Source organism: Populus euphratica, unplaced genomic scaffold (genome assembly GCF_000495115.2).
Source record: "Populus euphratica unplaced genomic scaffold, PopEup_1.0 scaffold216.1, whole genome shotgun sequence".
Taxonomy (NCBI): Eukaryota; Viridiplantae; Streptophyta; class Magnoliopsida; order Malpighiales; family Salicaceae; genus Populus; species Populus euphratica.
In genome coordinates, this window is record NW_011500101.1 from 279,726 (window position 1) to 296,299 (window position 16,574).

Consider the following 16,574-nt stretch of genomic DNA (forward strand, 5'->3'; position numbering starts at 1 on the left):
AGACTAGGCCGTATGCATGAAAACAAAACATTTTTATTTTTATATATTTTTATTTGTTTTTTGATGACTTGATAAAAATCGAGTATTTTAATACCGGATTTGTTTCTTTACAGTATAAAAATACAAACCGATATTGATCAGAATGCAATAACAAAACTGGAATAATTTTTGAAGAATTTTTATTTTATTATTTTATTTTTTTGGCAAAATTCACTATTCACATGGAATATAATTCACGTGAATAGTAACATTAACAGTAAAATGCGAGGAAATGGTGCAGGCACAGCGACGAGAGGGGGTGGACAAACCTAGTGGCAGAAACGATGTAGATGACGATGGCAGACACTCCCAGTGATGCTGGTGGTGGTGGAGAAGTAGCCGACGAGGTCTCTTGGTGGCTCTGACGGTGGAAGTGGTTGGAAGCTCAAATGTCAGCAATTGTTTTCTGCAGTATTTCTTCTCCTTTCTGCAGATGCGCCTGCCTCTATTTTCCTTCCTCCTTTTCTTCTATTCAGTTCTTCTCCTCTTGATCTCGGGTGTTTCCTTCTCGCAGCTGTTCGTCCTCCTTTGTGTATGATGGCCTCTCCTCTCGGTCGTCCCCTCACTGTCTCATTGTATTTTTTTCCTTTTTGTCGTGTAGTGCTGGGATGGGGAGAGGATGAGCTGGAAGGATGATGTTGGCGTGGGCAGTGCTGCTACGTTTGTATTTCCCTCACTCTGTTTCAGAAATCCTTTCCTTCCCTTCTTTAAGTTCTCTCCTTCAAACTTCTCTCGTTCATACTTCTCTCCCTCATTCAATTTTCCAAAAGCTTTTCCTCCTCTCCCAAAACCTCCCTATTGCAGCTGCTAAGGGTAGTATTTATAGGCGAAGGGGGGAATGGGGAAGGCCTCGCTGTGTATGGGGAGCAGGGGGCGTGGGGCTTTAAGTTTTGGGAGCAGCATGCAGTCATTGTTTCTTGTTTTAAGGGGGCATAGGGCTCTAGCAGCATGCAGGAAGAGGAATAGTGTCAAAACGACACTGTTCAGTTTTTTTTAATTGTTTATTTTTATTTTCATGAGGGGCCCAAAATGGGTTACAACAGATGCCCCCTCTTTATAATACTTACGGAGCAGGGGTTTTGCATATTAAGTTTTATAAAGATAAACAAAACTGGTATTCCAAAATTGATCGATCTAAAACTTTGTTTTTACAGCAATCGTCTTTAGCCCAAAAACTATGATCAAAACTTAGTCGTCTTGAGATTCCAATCCAAGATCCCCTCTGGCGATCTCTTTTATTTAAAAAATCTATTTTTTGTAGTTTGGCCAACCTAAAATCCCATTTGGCGATTTCCTTTAGCCAAAGCTAATATCGATGTTACGATTGAGTTAACCTGAGATCCTTTCTGGTGACTTCCTTTATCTAAAACCAAAAATCTATTTTGCAACTCGGTCAACCTAGAATCCTATCTTGCGATTCCTTTTAACCAAAGCTAAAGTATGAGATCCCTTCTAGCGACCTCCTTTAACCAAAACTAAAATATGAGATCCCTTCTAGCGACCTCCTTTAAGCAAAACCGAAAACTATATTTATAGTTCGATCAACCTGGAATCCCAGCTGGTGATTCCCTTTTACCACAGCTGAAATATGAGATCCCATCTGGCGACCTCATTCAATTGGAACTAAAATATATGTAGCTTGATCAAGCTAAAATCCCATCTGGCGATTCCCTTTAATCAAAGCTACTTGAGATCCCATCTGGCGACCTCATTCAACCAAAACCAAAGAATATGTGTAACTTGGTCAACCTGAAATCCCATTTGGCGATTCCCTTTAACCAAAGCCACCTGAGATCCCATCTGGCGATCCCTTTTAACCAAAACCAAAGAATATGTGTAACTCAGTCAACCTGAAATCCCATCTGGCGATTCCCTTTAACCAAAGCCACTTGGGATCCTATTTGGCGATCCCTTTTAACCAAAACCAAAGAATATGTGTAACTTGGTCAACTTGAAATCCCATCTAGCGATTCCCTTTAACCAAAGCCACCTGAGATCCCATCTGGCGATCCCTTTTAAGCAAAACCAAAGAATATGTGTAACTCGGTCAACTTGAAATCCCATCTGGCGATTCCCTTTAACCAAAGCTACCTGAGATCCCATCTAGCGATCTCTTTTAAGCAAAACCAAAGAATGTGTAACTCGGTCAACTTAAAATCCCATCTGGTGATTCCCTTTAACTAAAGCCACTTGAGATCCCATCTGGCAACCTCCTCTCACTAGAATAAAATAATATATGTAAATTTGTCAACTTGAAATCCCATCTGGCGATTCCCTTTAACCAAAGCCACTTGGGATCCCATTTGGCGATCCCTTTTAACCAAAACCAAAGAATATATGTAACTTGGTCAACTTGAAATCCCATCTGGCGATTCCCTTTAACCAAAGTCACTTGAGATCCCATCTGGCAACCTCATTCAATTGGAACTAAAAAAATATGTGTAGTGTGGTCTCATTGTAATGGGTGACTTACTCAGGAAAATATTGGTCTCATTGTAATGGGTGACCTACCTATGAAAAAAATGAAAGAATGGTCTCTTTGTAATGGGTGACCTACCCAAGTGGAAGAATGGCCTCATTGTCATGGGTGACCTACTTGGATAAGAAAGATGGAGAATTAGTCTCATTGTAATGGGTGACCCACCCAAGAAAATGTTGGTCTCATTGTAATGGGTGACCTACCCAACTGGAAGATGTGATGCGACAAGTGTGAAAAATGGGACTTACTTGGCAAAGTCTTGAAAGGATGACAAGAGAAGGGTTGGAAAACTTGGTGCTTCTTGACAATTCCCGATCGTAGGGTTTGAAAACTCGGGGCTTCCTGATGACAAGGCTGATCTTTTCATTTCTTAAAGATTTTCCTAACGGTGGGCTTTATCTCATCTTTCTTTTATTCCATAATCAGAACCGATTCTTTATCATCATCAACGCAATGCTTCTTTCTTTTTCCATAATCCTGGTTTTGAAACATAGGTCCTATCATCTTCTTCTATTTCATGAAACTCTCTCTTGACATAAGCTTGCTTTTGAAGCCGTATGCTGGATTCGTTTTTCATGCTGCCTCTTTTTTACTTATCATGTCTTTGAGAAGAAGTCTTCGACTTTTTCAAGTAGCTTTTTTTAAATGTATGATTTGTCACTGCCTTCTTTTTCATGCTTTTGTCAAATGCTTTAACTTATTTTTTCAAATCAACAAGCTTTCATCCCGTTTCTAACATGTAAAACTTTTCATGAAATATCTATGTTTGCCCCAGTGTGGGGATGTGATCCTAATCCAGGCTTTTATAAAGAAGAGATTCATTTCGCCTATTTCTCCTTCAATTAAGCAATAGTGAGCTGGATCATTTCTATTATCAATGTGTATACGTTGTACCTTATACTCGAGATCAATGATAGTCATAGCTGCTAGCGTGGCCAAAGCATCTGTAATATGATTCCCTTCTCTTTCTAGATGGGTGATTTTTTATCTCTTTAAATTTCTTTGCTAGTGTAGATAGGTATTCCTAGTACGACCTTAACTTTTCTTCCTTGGTTTACCATCCCCCTCAACTTGACATATAATCAACATTTGAATTCCCATTTACATCTATCCCTTTTTTATATTTAGCTCCAATGCAGCTTCTAAACTGAGGATACCAGCTTCATACTTAGCTATATTGTTGGTGCACTCGAAATGTATTTTAACCAAAATCGGATATTGTTTCTTATTGGGAGAGATTATTACCGCACCGACCTCGTTACCATATTGCTTTGTCAAAAAACATGGTCCACCAATCTGTCTTCTCCTCTTCATTAAGAAATCAAAGTCCAAAGGTTTGTAATCCTCAACAACATTATCAGCCAAAAGGTCCACAATTGCACTTCCTTTTATGGCTTTCTCTTAGAGGATCCATTTTTGAAATTAACCAAATGGTATAGTATAACATATAATGCAATAATCTCTTTGCCGCCCACACCAGCGCACAACAGAGCCTTTTTATCTTAGTGTATCTAGACTCACATTCGGTGAGTTTCTAACTTAGGTAATAAATAACTCTTTCCTTCCTTTTGGTTTCATCATGCTGACCCAATACACATCTCATGGCTACTTTGGTTATTGTTAGATATAATACCAAAGGTTTTCCTGATACCAGAGGAACAAGTAAAGGTGGTTTTGTAAATAATGTTTGATTTTATTGAATGCCTCCTCACACTCCTCATTCCAGGTTCTAGGATTCTTTTTCCTTAATAATCAGGATATAGGTTCACATGTTGTTGTTAACTGAGTTGTAAACTAAGCAATATAGTTTAACCTTCCCAAAAAATCCTCTTACTTCTTTCTCTGTCTTAGGGGGTGACATAACTTGAATGGCCTTTCTTTTATCTGGATCCACCTCTATACCTCTATCACTTACCCCAAATCTCAATAACTTACCTAATTTTAACTCTGAATGAACATTTTGCAGGATTGAGCCTTAATTCATACTTCCTCAACCTCTCAAATAACTTCCTTAAAACCTCAACATGATCTTCTCCCTTTTTAGACTTAACAATTATATCATCTACATACATCTCAATTTCCTTGTGCATCATGTCGTGGAATAGAGTCACCATTGCTCTTTGATAGGTTGCTCTAGCATTCTTCAAACCAAATTGCATGACCTTATAGTAGTATGTCCCCCAAGGTGTGACAAAAGTTGTTTTTGCCTTATCCTCTAAAGCCATCTTTATCTCGTTGTATCCTGAAAAACCATCCATGAAGGAATATGTGGATCTTCGAGCAGCATTGTCCACTAAAACATCTATGTATGGTAGAGAAAAATCATCCTTAGGGCTAGCTCTATTCAAATTCTGGAAATCCATACAAACTCTAATCTTCCCCTCATTCTTGGGGACCACAACAATGGTAGATACCCATTGTGGATATCTAACTACTTCTAGAAAGCCAACATCCCACTACTTCTCGAGTTTTGCCTTGACCTTGATCCAGATATCCGGGTAGGCCCTTCTCAACTTCTACTTGACTGGTTTATAGCCTTCTTCCAATGGTATCTTGTGTACCGCAATATTTGTATCCAAATCAAGCATATCTTCATAGGACCAAGCAAAGACATCTAAATATTCTTGTAATGGGATGATCATTTCCATCCTTCATTTAGAGGTAATTAAGGTACCTATTTTCAAATCTTTCCTGAGCTGATCACTACCCATATTGATGGTTTCGAGTTCCTCTTTGGCAGGTTTCCAAGTCTGTTCCTATTATTCCACTAGCTTGGTGAATTCACTGATATTGCTTTTATCCCACTCTTTTTCTTTCATACCTATCATATGTTCGTTCGAGTTTGGTCGTTTATTTTTTATGCTAAATGTATGTGATATTGTAGGAGATTGGCTTTCAGGATTCATTTTGAAAACTACCAGAGCTTTTTGGGTTACCCAGTTTTGAAATTTCTTACCCTGAGCCAAATTGAGCACAAAGGTCTTGGTGGAGACTTCTTCTAGTGTGTGGATCGTTAGTTGTGGTAGCGCTTCATCTTTCTTTCCTGTTACTATCTCTGTGTCATCTTCATCCACCTTATTTTCCCCCAAGGTATTTATGCTCATATTTGGCAGTTCTTGACCAAGGCTTTCTGCTCCTTTATCGGGCTGCATTACATATGTAGTTTTTGGGAATGACATTGCAAGGGTAGGGATTTCTAGCTTTTCTTCTTCAGGCCCTCTTCCTTTAATTCTAGTCATTCTTCTTTCCCTCCTCTAGCTAGCAACCCACTGATGATTCTCGTTGTTAGGTTTATACCCCAACCCAAATCTTTGGTCAACACATTTCATCTTTGTCAGATTAACTCGTTTTGGTACTCCAGTGATAGGGTTATACTGAAATGGGATCCCATGTTCCAAGAAGCATTGAGTTGTCATCCTTGTTGCATCTGAGATCCTTGGCCTTCTTAGTATTGTGTTCTCAGGCACCCAGTCAGTGTTCATAATCTTAAAAGCATGGATATTGTTATCATTACAATCCTTCGCCTCGATTAAAGGTACATCCATATTCTTTAGCATGGATACCGTCTCTTAGGCTTTGACGGTTACCAACATCCCATTCATGATATACTTCAAGTAATGATGAAGTTACTACCCCCACTACATGAATCTAAGGTCTTCCTAACAACATACTATAGGAAGGGTGGATATCCATAACTTGAAGCGTCACTAGGAACATTAGTGGCCCGATATGTAGCTCCTCTTCTAAAGTCTTAATTATTGGCCTAGGTGAGTTGTCGTATGCTCTGGCCATCATAGTACTTGGCTTCATATGAGATTCGTCAATTGGCCTTTCTTTTAGAATGTATCTTGGCAACACATTGAGAGCCGAGCCATTATCGATGAGTACTTTTCCTATGAGGCAGTCTTTGCACCTAACAGTAATGTATAGGGTTTGTTGTGTCCAGTACCTTCAACATCAAGCTCATCAGCCGTGACGTAGAGGTAATTAGTTACGTAGATCCTCCCAACAGATGCTCCATGGTTTTATGTTCAATGTCTTGGGGCACATACACCCCATTCAAGACCTTTTGCAAGGCGTTTCGGTGCGGCTCAGAGCTAAGTATCAAGGACATAAGGGAGATCCTAGCTGGAGTCTTTTTTAGTTGATCGACTATGCAATATTCACTATGCTTGATCAACTTCAAAAATTCATTTGACTCCTCTTCTGTTATCGACTTATTAACTTTTAGTGTTTTGTCAAGATCTACTACTTCTTTACCCTTTGTCTTCCTCAACTCTCTGGGTGTAAAGCAACGACCACTCCGAGTCAAACCACTAACCTTAGTTTGGAACAAAGGAAGAGGAGTTTGAATGTTGGAGGCATAACTGTAATTATAAGGCATGGCATTATGATTTCCTTTTGTGCAGGAAGGTTTAACCAAAATTAGCCTTAATGGCCTATTAGTTGTTTGTTAGACCCTACATACTCCTGTCATCTCATCTTAACCTTCCATCATACTCACCTCACCTCTGCTCTCTATGGGTTCAATCCTCAACTCCCCTATTTTCAGCATTTTTGCAATCTTTTCGCAAAACTCGATGCAATCCTCAATATGATGTCCATCTCTTCCATGGAATTCACAGTAATCATATCCCTCTATATGGCTCTTCATATTTGTCTTTAGAAATCCTGATTGTATCAACATGTTGTACAACTTCTTTGTGGACACCTTTAATGCCTTGCATTGATTTCCAACTTCTATCATGCCTATTCCACTACTACTTGGGGCGTGTTTAGGCAAAGGGTTTGAATTAACATTGGGCTTGTCTTCGAAGGATACCCATCCTATCTTAATAAGCTCTAACAACCTCTTCTTGAAAGCGTAGCAGGTTTCAATCCCATGCCCGGGATTACCCGCATTGTACTTGCAAGTCAACTCGAGCTTGTACTAAATTGGGAATGGTGGTTGCAATGGTAGTGTAGGGATATGAGCTATGTGTCCAATACTCAACAATTTGGCATACATGTCCTTCAAGGGCATAGGTAATGGTGGCAGTTGTTCTGGAGTGTATCGTGTACTCAGTCTTTGGTGGTTGTTTTAATTGTTTGACTGGTTATTTGTTCGATGAGGGGAAAAAGGTTGGCTAATGTTCATGTGGGTGAATTGGGAGGTAGGTATTTGTGGATTATAAGAATCTACTCTCTTGCCTTTGTATCCACTTTCCAAGCTATTGATATCATCTTCCCTCTTTCTTCTAATAAAACCTTTCTTCTCCAACGGCTCAACTATACACCCAGCTTTAATCCCTTGCTCTATCCTTTCAGCTATACACATTACATCGTAGAAATGCTGGGATGAACTACCCATTAAATGCTTATAATAAGGTGCCTTGAAGGTATTAGCAAACTAGGTCACCATCTCAGTTTCTATTAAAGGGGGTTGGACATGTGTTGCCTCATCCCTCCATCTTTGTGCATAGGCCCTTACCGACTCTTGGCTCCTCTTCTCCATTGACATTAGACTTGTCCGATTCAGAGCGATTTCTAGGTTAAACTTGTACTGCTTAGAAAAGCCTCCACCAAATCTCTCTAGCTCCTAACCCTGATGTTGTCTAACCTCATATACCAGCTCAAAACAGATCCTGCTAGGTTATCTTGAAAGAAATAGATTAGCAATTTATCATAACGGATTACTTTCACCATTTTGTTGTAGTAGGATCGAAGGTGAGTGTTTGGGCATTCCAAACCAGTGTACTTAATAAACTCTGGTATCCTAAAATCTTTTGGCACCACGATGTTTGGAACCAAACATACTTCCGCGGCTCGCATAGGGTCAAACCAGTCATTACCCTTAACTTCCCTTAATCTTTCTTCCAAAGCAAACAGCTTGTCTTGGTCCATCAAACTAGGAGACCTATTGCCAGGGACTCCCTCTACTGTTAAGTCCACAGTAATTGGAGCATGAGTTGGCTGGATAGGGGTCAGAGGCATAAAATGTTGTTCATTGGCCGAGTTTGCCCCCTGGTTTTGAGATGCTTGAGGGATGTGAGCTACTGGCGCTCCTTCAGGCTGTTGTGCTGATGTTCCCTCCCCATTCTTAGCTCTTAGAAGTTGCGTAAGTAGATCAGTCAGCCGGACAACTTCATTTTTTATGAATTCCAACTCGGTTTGATAATGTGACTCTAAATGAGCTTTTTCTTCGCTATCCATCCTTGATCTGGACCGGGTGTGGTGGACTTTGGATGTGAGACTATGTTTCTTAAATCTTCTTCATTATAAGTCCTTTTCCTTTTTGGTTGCTCTATTGTTGATTCTGGATGTTTTGATGTTGCGAAACCTCTCACTTCAGAAAGCTCATTATTCCTCGAAACCATATAATTCTGACTGAATGATGTTTCAAAACTGCTTTGTTCTTTCCTTTTCACCATCAGAAGTTTTTCCTAGTCTTGTCGGATAAGTTCCATCTCTTCAAGCAAAAGGTTGGTGTTTGAACAAACTTATGAAGTCGGCTAAACCTAGAGTTCTTGGTGTGTAATACATTCCATCCAACTGCCTTGTTACAAGTGCGGGTGTATAACTAATGTATCCAGTTACACCGATCAAGGGAACCCAGATCTTGCTTCCATAACTCATTGTGCAGATGACATTGTTCATCCATGGTCCTTTCCATTTGAAGTTACTCCTTGGCAATGCTGTATATTTATCTATCCATGCTTTCTCATCCTAGTTCTTCTAAGTCTCATCTATGGTAACTTTTAATGGTCACAAATCAAACCACTAGAAGTTGTTAAAGATGTCCCTTGGTGTTTTGATATGATTGATAATCTATAAATACAACATAGGAATGCAACCTCTCATGGATCCTTTTCCATGTGTTCTGCAGGGGTTGAGTGATAACATGGTTTCTCCCAAAATGGATGAAAAGGGATTGATTTGATTATGCTCGTATTTTATGAAGACATTTATAGCTTCTAAACTGATGACTCTGATTTTAGATGGGAATAATATTAGTCCAAAGATGGCGATGGCCACCAACCTATATCATTCATCTCCTAACTTGCCTTCTTCAGCATTTTTCTTCATTCAGGCTTTAATGACCTTCCATTTAAAATCCCATTCGGTGACTCTACATTGGCTAATCTTTCCTAGGCCTAATAAACTGACTACCTCCAAAGTTGTGTCTTTAATTTTTCACCTAAGGTAGATCTTGTGGCTGTTGTTTGGAAAATCTAGAATCTTATTGTATTCCTCTGAGGTCGGTGTCATCAATGTTCCTGAAGGTAAAACACCGATAACTAGGATCTTAAACATTAAGTAAGGCTTTGATTGTTGCTACTTGTACGGGTAACCTCATTAGTTGTGCAATTCTCCTATATTGCCTTTCAAAAAGAGTCTCATCAACATATTCCATAACAAACAATAACTTTCCTAAGTCATTTACCATGTGATTTATATGGGTAATGTGAGGCAACCCACTAGCATCGATTCTTGGACATTTTCCTTCAGCTACCTGAGTCAACTCATATTCTTGCCCAAACTCTTGGAAAGATAGGTACTTAGCCATGATCTTAACTCAGAACTAGGATTGATGAATTATTAATCATGATGCAAATGAAAGTAAGATACGTATCCTAAGGACAAGCTCTATTTATTAAGTGAGACTTGGTAGGTTTTCTATCTGGTCTTGAAGGGGTCTCATATCTGCCTAGTGACGTTCTTCGTAAAGACAGTATATGGGCGTTGCAAGGAACAGTTAAGGCACGTAAGCCCACCATTACCAAGGAGGCACTCAGATATGAGTTGGGTGTTTCACGCATCTGAACCCTGACCAATAGTCATAGGGCAAATCGCTAATCCCCCACCTAGCTTAAAGCTTGTGTGTGCTTCTCAAAATCAAAGTATGTGATGCATGAGATATTTCTATATAGTGCATGAAACAGTTTTATACAATGCATGAGCAATATGTAAAAAACTTTTAAAGCATATAAGCAGATAACAAAAAGGAAAGACATATTAACAATAAACACAAGAAAATAAAAAACAAATTAGACAAAAACAAAGCTTAGTCCACAAGGTCCCCAGTGGAGTCGCCATTCTATCGCACAAGTGCGGCGTCGCGGCGGGTTTTCCACTTTTATCAAGAGAATGATGTATAATATCTATCTGGCAAATATAGGGGGACAAGAAAATCTAGTCTTTTGCTGGTGGAAAATAAAATGGGAGTCGCCACCTAGGTTTTTGGTCACTAGGAACCCTAACTAGTCTTAGAGATCGGGTGCGGGGACTGATTACGTAAAGGGAAGGTATTCGCACCCCAAATACACCCTACCTAAAGTAAGCTGCATTCTTTTATTGTCTGATAAAATCTAAGGTTTTGTCGTGTTTTCTAATTGTTGGTATGGTTTAAGAAAAGCCCTCCTCAGTAAGGAGATCCTTATCTTATTAGGTAATTCTGACGTTAACAAAAGAATTTAATATCCAGAATATGTCTTACGTATAAGATCGTAACCCCAAATATTAAAAGAAAACAAAATAATTTTTTTTGTAATTTTTGAAATATTGGCCTAGTTCTCATGGCTTGAATAAACTGGTTATTAAAGCCTAAATGCATGCTAATACATATATTTTTTGAAATTTTCTTTGTTGTACGAAAATATGATGTGATGATTTATATATATCTATATATTGGAGAGACTAGGCTGTATGCATGAAAACAAAACATTTTTATTTTTATATATTTTTATTTGTTTTTTGATGACTTGATGAAAATCAAATATTTTAATACCGGATTTGTATCTTTACAGTATAAAAATACAAACCGATATTGATCAGAATGCAATAACAAAACTTGCAGAAAATCATAGATTCTTTGAAATAATTTTTGAAGAATGTTTATTTTATTATTTTATTTTTTTTGGCAAAATTCTCTATTCACATGAAATATAATTCATGTAAATAGTAACATTAGCATTCACTGTTCACATGAATTATAATTCATGTGAATAGTGAAATAGCATTTCACTGTTCAAGTGAATTATGTTTCACTTGAAGAGTAAAATGCGAGGAAATGGTGCAAGCACAACGACGAGAGGGGGTGGACAAACCTGGTGGCAGAAATGATGTAGACGACGATGGCAGACACTCCCAGTGATGCTGGAGGTGGTGGAGAAGTAGCCGACGAGGTCTCCAAGTGGTTCTAATGGTGGCAGTGGCTGGAAGCTCAAATGTCAGCAACTATTTTCTGCAGTATTTCTTCTCCTTTCTGCAGATGCGTCTGCCTCTATTTTCCTTCCTCCTTTGCTTCTGTTCAGTTCTTCTCCTCTTGATCTCGGGTGTTTCCTTCTAGCAGCTGTTCGTCCTCCTTTGTGTATGATGGTCTCTCCTCTCGATTGTCCCCTCACTATCTCATTGTATTTTTTTCCTTTTTGTCGTGCAGTGCTGGGATGGGGAGAGGATGAGCTGGAAGGATGATGATGGCGTGGGCAGTGCTGCTACGTTTGTATTTCCCTCACTCTGTTTCAGAAATCTTTTCCTTCCCTTCTCTATGTTCTCTCTTTCAAACTTCTCTCGTTCATACTTCTCTCCCTCATTCAATTTTCCAAAAGCTTTTCCTCCTCTCCTAAAACCTCCCTGTTGCAACTGCTAAGGGCAGTATTTATAGGCGAAGGGGGGAGCGGGGAAGGCCTCACTGTGCATGGGGAGCAGGGGGCGTGGGGCTTTAAGTTTTGGGAGCAGCATACAGTCATTGTTTCTTGTTTTATGGGGGTGTGGGGCTCTGGCAGCATACGGGAAGAGGAATAGTGTCAAAATGACACTATTTAGCTTTTTTTAATTATTTATTTTATTTTCGTGCAAGGCCAAAAATGGGTTACAACACTAGGAAACTGATGGGAGTAGAGAATATCAACACCATAGCAATTATAGGCAAACCAAACACCAAGCAACTTACCTTAGGTAGGGCGTATTAGGGGTGCTAAAACCTTCCCTTTAAGCAATCAGTCCTTTGCCTTAGAATCTCTGAAAGATTAGTTAGGTTTTCTAATGACCATAATACTAACTGACGACTCCCTTTTTTATAAAACAAAGACCCCGATATCAATTCCTCGCTCCAAGAAAGGTCGCCGCGATGCGGAGCTCTCGCGAGGGTATGACACCCTTGATTGCATGAAAACTTGACTGGATTGAGATTTGTGTTTCTAGGTTTGTTAATGAATGTTCTTCGTGTTCTTCATGATTTGAGTGTTTGATCTATTTTTCTACAAATGTTTTTATGTTTTGTGTCAATTTTCAACTTTGATTTTGTTTCAGTTTAAACCTTTGTCTGAGTTTATTTTTCAACTGGAAATTGAATTGCAACATGACTTATCCCAGCCAAAGAAGGCAAAATCCCACTGTTTCAAACAAAGAATGCAGCATTATGAAACCAAATCATGAGAAGAAGATTTTCTAATCATCTTAAAACAATAGCACAAATGCTTGCAAAACATTACAAACATAAAGGGGCTTAAATATTACAGAAATGTACTTTCACATCGATTCCTTCAGCAATAAAAAGCTTAATCAAGAAAGCTGGGTCAAAATTAAGAGTTTACACCAGACCTGTACAAGCCTAGCATGCCTTCCTCTTGTTTAATCCGCCTCAAAGCAGAAAGTACGCTTTTGTAAGGCACCACACCTGGCCTCATTCCTTGCGTCTAAAAGAGAAGAAAAACAAATGGTGCAACAATTATTAATCGATTATAAGCTATGCAGAATAACAGTTGTTCACGTGTAATATCAGAGTACCCGGACATCCAAGCAAAGAATAATCAGGCATCCTAGCCAATCAGAATATAGAAAAGAAAGTTTCTTCTCTAACACAATGTGGTCGCACACATTGACTGTTTAGGGTCTAAGAATAACTAAATATACAAGGGAAACACAATGTTAAATAGTGTTGACTGAAATTTCTTCTCTTATTTTGAAGTTTGAAGATGTATGTGACACAATCAAAGAGTTGATGTCTTATCCCAAGTGCAGGAGTGTCAAAGTAAAATAACCCGGCAAGACCGGGGTCGAACCATAGGGAGGTGAATTATATAAATTACAAATAAAGAAAAAGATTTAAAGAGAATAATAACAGAAAAGGAGTTGAAGAAAGTTTTGGGATGTGATATTGATGTAAGGATTAAACAATAACAAAACATATGTCAAGGTTATAGGATTCACTAATGGTATTTCAAATAAATATAATATAAACTCTTTTTATTACTCAACTAGAAACCACACACAAAGGAGGTTCTAATCGGATGATTTCTCGCTATTAGCTCATTATAAATTACTAACATGATCATATTAATTATCTTATATAAGTAATACCATACTTATAAATATCATCAAGCATTCATGTTGCTAGTTTATGTTAACAACAAATCAAGTTTCTATCATAATAACGATTTCGGCCGAAAACTATGAAAGATCAAGCATTTGATGTACCAAATATTATACAACACAAATCTAAATTAAACATTTAATAAGCAAGGTATTAAGAATTAGTAAGATAAAAAGATAAAACATGTTAATAACAATCTTTCTTGGATATAAACATTTAAAGCTCATGTTGAGTTTATATTATACCTATTCTAACACCATTAGAGAAACCTTTTCACCTTGACATAATTAACTTAGCTAAACATTAAGAAGGAGAAAAACACAAATAAACAATATAAGAACATAAACATAATATAAGCTAACTAACTATAGGAAAGGAAATGAAAGAGCATAAACAAGAGATTACTATAGCATAAAAGAAAACTTGAACATTACAAAGATGTAGAGAGAAAGCAAGAAGATAACTTTGATCTGAAAATTAATATGACTAAATACATGGACAATGCCTCCTTTTATAGGCTAAGTTTCAGAACTATTGATTGATTGAAGAATTGGTGGGCATCCATTGATTTGGTGGCTGGTTTTTGACATTAATGGCTGCTGGTTTTTTGATATTGTGGGCTGATTTTTGGTATTGTTGGCTGGCCAAAACGTCATTGCTCACATCAGAATTATAGCCAACTGAATTGTGGAAGCTGTGGAAAATTGTCTCAGCTTTCCATAAAAAAAAACCAGAGCTCATTTGGACTTCTAGAACTCAAGATATGAGCCAAAAACCGAATAGTGCTTGAGCTGCAGGACAGCTTCCGACGTCTTCGTTGTTGCTAAGATTTGGGCTTGAAAACGGCAGAACTGAGTCTTTGACTTCATATGAAAGTTGTAGGTCTATGTCTTACCTTTCCATCGATATAAAATGGACCTAAATCTAATATCTACAGCTCCAGATATGATCAAATTACTGAATGATGTTCGAGTTTGGAATGCACCAGCAACACTTTGCTAAGTTTGGCCTTCTTTTTATCCTTTCAATTTCAATCCTTAAACTCATCAATCAATCCTTTTATTTATGTGATAGACCTGCATTTAGGATGAACATTTACCATGAATTAAAGGTATATTATATTTTTAGACTTGCTAATATAAAACATGCTTTTGTTAGGGAATTTAATGATACTTTAGGTGCAATATGATGACATAAATCCTTAATGAGAATGCACTTTTAAGTACTAATCAGTATGCTTGCTTGGGTCAAGAATCCTGCTAGAATTGATGAGGAGTTTGATCCTCAGAACTCCACCCACTCTTCAGTTATGACCTGGTTTAGATACTTCTGTGCGACTAAAATATATAGCGACATGGTTGTCCCAATTCAGCTATGAACTCTGGCAAGGCAGTAGCTTAAACCAAGCGCAACTAGAAAGTCCATTCCAATAAAAACATGTGCATATACGTTTGTCAAATCAAATACTACAGTGAAGTTTTGATAGAAGCCTTCAACAATTTAGCAGGTAGCAATTATAGTTGACATGTGATAGAACCATTGTGATCTTAACAAATATACATATTGAGAGGAAATCAGATTCATAACCATGCTGACTTACCTGGAGTCTGGTTTTCACAACCCACAATGGATTTGTAACAATGGATGTGGCAGCCCCAGAACCAGCAGCAGCTACCATGTTTGCACCAACTGAGAGCTGGCTATCCCCATCCCCTACAATATGAGAACATAAGATTTTAGAACAAATCAAAATAAGAATAGTACTTGACATTCTTCAATCTCAGAGAGAATATTAATAGAACAAGGTTTCTCATGTGAACTCAAAAGAAGACCAACACATAATTTTCAAGTAAGAAACTCTTAGAAAAACCAACCATTTGAAAGGATGCCTTTAAGTTGCTCGTAAACTGTGAAACACACCTACAAATTAAATGAAGACATTTGTCATTACAGGAAATGTGAAGAGCACATAAGGTGGTAGTTCTCATGTGTTTGTCATTTGAAAGGATTTTGTCAAACCTTGTTTTTTGGTTCAGTTCATGGTTAAACTAGCGTCTTTAGGTCGACCCGTTTGGTTTTGTTTTACGTTAAGTACTTAAGGCTTTGTTTGTTTAAACAACCTTTTATGAAGGATTTTTGTAAACCCCAAAAAAATATAAATAAAGGTTGTTTAAATTGAAAACTAACTACATGAGAAATTAAAATGAAGAAATTCATGCATATGGTTGAATAAAAGATAGGAATTCAAAAAAATTTGAATATAATTTCTACAAAAAATAATTCGAGACATTATAATAAACCCGATAATGTTGAGGGTTGGATTTAATTAAAGAGAATAATACACATAAAGGAATTGGGGCCTAAATGCAATAAGGGAAATTATAGTGTATAAATACTCTCTTTTCATCAAAAATCTACAGGAACCATAAGGAGAGAAAATAGGGAGTTTCATACCAATTCTTGAACACTCAAGAGAAAAACACTAAAATTTCAAGAACCTATCCAAGATTAAGATTTATAGATGGGATAGACACTTGTGAGCAAGGGATTAACAAGAAATTGAATAAGAAGAAAAGAAAGGAGGGATTTGAAAATCTTCAACTAGTTGAAGATCAAATCTTAATTCGTATTGAGTAAGGAGTTCTAAACATGATCTTAAAAATTCATTTCAAATTCAATAATGAATTGATTCTTGATATTAAA

General features: G+C 37.7%; 2 long non-coding RNA genes across 2 annotated transcripts; both read right to left on the bottom strand.

The window, feature by feature from the left end:
* Positions 1-12,835: 12,835 nt before the first annotated feature.
* LOC105109468 (uncharacterized) lies at positions 12,836-15,826 on the bottom strand. The gene is made up of 4 exons (XR_839261.1): positions 15,746-15,826; positions 15,472-15,584; positions 13,100-13,194; positions 12,836-12,891 (listed from the first exon to the last, which is right to left on the bottom strand). It is a non-coding gene; the product is annotated as an uncharacterized LOC105109468 (long non-coding RNA).
* On the bottom strand, positions 13,246-15,171 carry LOC105109467 (uncharacterized). Its single transcript, XR_839260.1, has 2 exons — positions 15,108-15,171; positions 13,246-13,479 (listed from the first exon to the last, which is right to left on the bottom strand). It is a non-coding gene; the product is annotated as an uncharacterized LOC105109467 (long non-coding RNA).
* Positions 15,827-16,574: the final 748 nt, after the last annotated feature.